We start from the raw sequence: 5,271 nt of genomic DNA on the forward strand, positions 1-5,271 counted from the left end.
GTCATATGGATATTCTTATCAGATGTGTATTCTTGAGAAAGTTCATAAATGCATAGCTGTTGCCTCCCCAAGAAGCCATCTTAACAGGCTTTAAATATTCTCACATTTTCCTGTAATTATTTGGCTGGTGGATCATGACTCTGAAGCACATCAGAAAGATGTGTGCCAGATTCTTTTGAAAAATCAGACAGCAAGTTTAATAGTGTGGGCCTGTGCTTTTCTGCATGCCAGAGAATGACATAACTGAGATGGAGGAATGGGCATAGAGAAAAACTTCCTTGTGAATGGAAACTTGTGTATTTTGAGTCTTTAAGGCACACTAGTATGTGTATGCTATGGAAGAACAGGGTAGGGAGAGGTTTTGCTTCCTTTCGTACAAAACTAGAACCCAGGCTGCTCCAGCAAAACACAAACATAAGGTGTAATGATACCACCAAGTTAGATATCTTTAAAGGAAATAGGAAGTATATATTTACCTCCAGTATAAAGATGGAAACAATATTCACAGTATCTTGTTTCTACCCCCCAAAATGCTCCCAATAGTCAGGAAACCTGGTTTAGAAGAAAAACAAAGTAGTGAGACTTTTGTGCAGTTTTCACCCAGTATTCACATATCTGACTTTCTTAGGAGATTATCCTATGCAGGAATGAACATGGTGTGTGTGTGTGTGTGTGTGTGTATATGTGTTAACCTCTCTCCATGCTTTAGCACAAAACCCACTATTTTCAAATAGAATAATAGAATCTGCAGGATCTCCAGCTGCAGGATCCCCAGGAGGTACATGTTTTCGACACACAAAACAGCAGTCTCATTTTTAAAAATGCAGCTTTTTTTCTATGAGCAGCTTCTTGGGTTTTGCACCCCCCAAAATCATATTTTTTTAGTTCAACATTGATGTTTTGTACACAGAAAACAGTAATTTTGTATAAAAATAACCTGTGGCTATCTAGAACACTAGGTTTTGCCAATGGGTTTTTTGTCAAACAAAAAAACAAAATGTGCATTTTCTGCACAGAACATTTTCCTGAAACACTTCAAGATGTGCAAATACCAGATGAGAACTGTGCAAAAATACTTGTTTTTTTTTTCAGCAGCAGGAACAAAATAATGAAAACTATTTATCCTCACTTCTGTGAACAATACTAGAAAGGAAACAAACGTAGGAGGGTCTTATTACCTTCATTTTTTGCTGTGGACATTCCATAGGTTTTCCAATGTTGAAACAGCATTATAGACTACAAATTCATTGATTCAGTCACTGAATGGTAAATCAGTGTAAATCCCATCAGGTTTACATTAGTTCAGACTAGCAATTGGGTTTAAGCTTTTTTTAATACACACACACACATATATATGTGTGTGTGTGTGTGTGTGTGTTCAAATGTCTTCATCTCGAAAGAGTAAAATATGTCACAAAAATTCAAATATAAATAGATGTTTTTGATGTTATTTTGTTTCAGGTAATTCCACTGCCTAAAGAAAGACCACCTTTTACTCAAAACATCAGACATTTTGTCATACCAGAAAATTTGAGGCCTGCTCAAATGCTAGGCTGTCAAAAAACCACCTGGTCAGCATCTGTATTCCAGTGAAAAACAACATTTTGCCATCTTTGAAGAAGATTCCGGTGTTCCATTTGAAATTGACAGTGCTACTGGTCTGTATTTGTCCAAAGAACTTGATTATGAAACAGAATCTCACTACTTCTTTAGAATTGTTGTAAATGATTATCTGAGCAGTCCTCCGACGAATAATACTGCTTTCCTCAGTATTGATGTTGAAGATCAAAATGACCATTCGCCTTCTTTCCAGAATGACTTTGTTGTAATCGGGATAGAGGAAAATGTGCCAATTGGTACTTTGCTGTACACATTTAATGCAAAAGATAAAGATGGCAGTTTTTTAAGCAGTAAACTTCAGTATTCCATACATAGGAATGACTTCACTGAAAATCCATTTCTCATCCACCCTTCTTATGGTAGCTTAATTACAGCAGTTCCACTTGACAGAGAGATAACACAGTCTATTGTCTTGACAGTATGGGCAGTTGATCAGGCTGTAAATCTGACTGATCGCAGGCAAAGTTCACTGACAGCAAAAATTGTCATTTTGGATGTCAACGATAACAGTCCTTGATTTGTTTCATCTCCTGTTTCTTACATTAGAGAGGATGCAGAGGTGGGCTCATTTGTGCATCACATAGTTGCCCAGGATCCAGACCAAGGGAGGAATGGACAAGTCATGTACCATCTTCTATCAAACAGTGAAGACCAGGGCTTTGTTATAAATAAAAATACAGGTAAGATTTTTTAAAAAACAAAACTAAGCTATTCAAATTCAATTGGGGATTTCAGACATTTTTCACCTTTGGATCAAATTTTTGCAAACAAGTGTTTTTTTTAATTGTCAGTGGAGCAAGAGTGCAATGGGAGATAATGCAGCTTCAGAACAGGATGTAATTTTAAATATACATTTTAATTCATGAGTATCTCAGTTCCAGTGACAAAGCATCAAAGAGAACTGGAACAGACTGACACACAAACCATCTGTATGAACACAAATTACTAACTGTTTGATGGGACTTGTTCCACAAACCAGAACCAGAACCCTTGGTTTGAAGCTTGGTTTCTAGTCTTATTTGGAAGAGCATTTCACAGATGTGATGCCACAACCAAAAAGGTCCTCCTCCTAATAGCCACCTGGCTTGCACCTTCTGGCTGAGCAATTTGGAGTTAGGCCTCAGATGTTGACTGACATATGCAAAGACAAAGAAAGATGGCCCTTAAAGCACCAGGACCCCCAAATGTTAAGGTCTTTATAGATTAAGACCGAGAACCTTGAATTGAGTCTAGATACCTTCTGGCAAATTATGTAAAGTCAAATAAATTAGGAATAATACCTATGATGGTGTCTGTTGCACCAGTCAGCAGTCTGGCAGCAGCATTTTATACTGATTAAACTTTTTGGAACTCATTTTACATGAGTCTAATCCAGAGACTACTAATCTGTGAATTTCTGTGACCAGATTTACAATCAGAAAGGGTTGTAATGACCACATCAACTGGCCTGGGGGAGACCCAGTGTCACTTGCCCATGAAACATATGCTTCTGGTTGGGGAGCACTGCCAAATTGTGAACCTGTACAAGTCATTCACTGGGATGACCAGGTGAATTTCTGATGCTAAACCAGGTATAAGGCCTAACTGAAAAGGATCTGTTTCTACATAAAAATCCCTGAAGCTATTTCACTACCATTTTACATTTAATCATTTTTATTTAAATCTGAGAGCTAAAAATATGTTTTTCTCCCAATAGGGGTAATATTTTATTGACTAGAATTAACACATAAACATTTTTATGGGAAATGTTCACAAATCTATTAGTCCCAATACGAAACCTAGCAAAACTGATTTAACCAAGCAAGATGGTTCAAAGTCCAAAACACAGGTGGAACAATCTTTTGGGGAGAAAAGGGGCATGCATCACTCATAAGTCTAAATCTGCTTTAGACCTGACTAAACACATCAGCTGCATTAAATTTCTCTACATGTTGTTGACTCACCATTCAATCATTGATTGAGTGGTTCTTTGTTGTTGTTTTTAATTGTCATCAAGTCAGCTTTGACTTATGACAATCTTATGAATGAGAGACCTCTAAGTCATTCTGTTATTAACAGCCTTACTTGTAGATTCAGGTCTATGCCTTTCCTGATAAAACCTATCCGTCTGTAATGCAGTCTTACTGTTCTGCAGAGAGAATGGAGCTTCTCCATCTTCTGCTTTGAATTATGTAGTCTATTTGATTTCTGTATTGTCCATCAGTTGATGTCCATGGGTGTATCTACACTGTAGAAATAATGCAGTTTGTCACTACTTTAACTGCCATGGCACCATCCTACAGAATTCTGGAACTTTGTGAGGCACCATCACTCTTTAACAGCACAGGCTAAAGGCAGTGTAAAACTACAAATCCCAGGATTTCATATGCTGTAACTACAGCACTTAAAGTGGTGTAAAATTTACAGTGTAGCTGCACCCCATGTATACGGTTGACTCTTGGTTGCCTGAAGAATGTGTTTGCCTTAAACAAATTTGATCTACTCTAGTTGAAACTAAATAACAGGATTCTAGCTTTAGAGATGGTACAGTCGGTCCTTCTTATACACAGATTTCTTATACATGGATTCAAGCATCCATGGTTTGAAAATGTTCAAAAAAAGTATACATTTCAAATATCAAATCTGGATTTTCCATTTTTATAATTATTATTATTAACTTTTATTTATAAAGCGCTGTAAATTTAAGGGACATCATTTTGCTGTGTCATTGCATTTAATGAGACTTGTGCATCCACAGATTATATTATCCACAGGGGATCTTGGAACCAAACACCAGCATATAACAAGGATCCACTGTATTTCAGAAAGGATTTTTTTAATGCTCTTTTGCATACAAAGTGCAATATTTGTATAGAAAGCTACACAATGTTTTTACATTTGGATCTTTGGGATCTAAAAACATTCATTCACTTCTAAACTATAGCCTGAGCTAACCAATGATTTCACATAACATCTTTGAACTGAGTGATAGTAATGTATTGCTGAAACAATTAATATTAATTTCTCCTCTTACAATAGGAGTGCTAAGTACTGTCATTGCTTTGGACCATGAACGCCGAGAATATTACAATTTGACAGTTGTATGATGGCACTCCAGCTCTGTCTGCAACTCAGAGTCTGACACTAATTGTCCTTGATGTAAATGATGAGGCACCAATATTTACAAAAACTGTGTATGAAGCATCTATCTATGAAAATACAGCTCCAGGAGCAGTTGTCATCAAAGTTGAAGCCACAGATAAAGATTCAGGTAACTGGCTTTCTAAACAAACAAACATTCAAATGTTACCTTCAGACAGAAAAAAAGTTAGCATATTTGTATTCCCTTTTGATTTGTACAGTTTCAAGTTCTGAAGGTAAAAGCTGATCTTTTGTCTCGAACAATGAATCCAGATTAAACACAGGAACCCTTGCCAATATTTCACAGTGGTTCACCTTGTCCATATTATCCCTTGTTCAGTTCTCTAGTGTAAATTCATGCTCATGTGGCTTTGTTGAAAGAGACACAATTTCTGTTTACCAAACAAAGAGTGAAAGTGTCTTGTTTTTTTCTTATTTTTACTAGTTTCTCTCCTACTTCTTCCTCTTTACTCCTAAGAAATTTTTAATGCAGATGAACTACTGTTTTCAAGCTACTGGACAAATAAACCC

At 36.6% G+C, this 5,271-nt stretch overlaps 1 long non-coding RNA gene across 1 annotated transcript; it reads left to right on the top strand.

Moving 5' to 3' along the window:
• The first annotated feature begins 1,485 nt into the window (after window positions 1-1,485).
• On the top strand, window positions 1,486-4,845 carry LOC121917913. Its single transcript, XR_006101127.1, has 3 exons — window positions 1,486-1,658; window positions 2,167-2,300; window positions 4,639-4,845. It is a non-coding gene; the product is annotated as an uncharacterized LOC121917913 (long non-coding RNA).
• Window positions 4,846-5,271: the final 426 nt, after the last annotated feature.

Source organism: Sceloporus undulatus, unplaced genomic scaffold, assembly GCF_019175285.1.
Source record: "Sceloporus undulatus isolate JIND9_A2432 ecotype Alabama unplaced genomic scaffold, SceUnd_v1.1 scaffold_1638, whole genome shotgun sequence".
NCBI lineage: Eukaryota > Metazoa > Chordata > Lepidosauria > Squamata > Phrynosomatidae > Sceloporus > Sceloporus undulatus.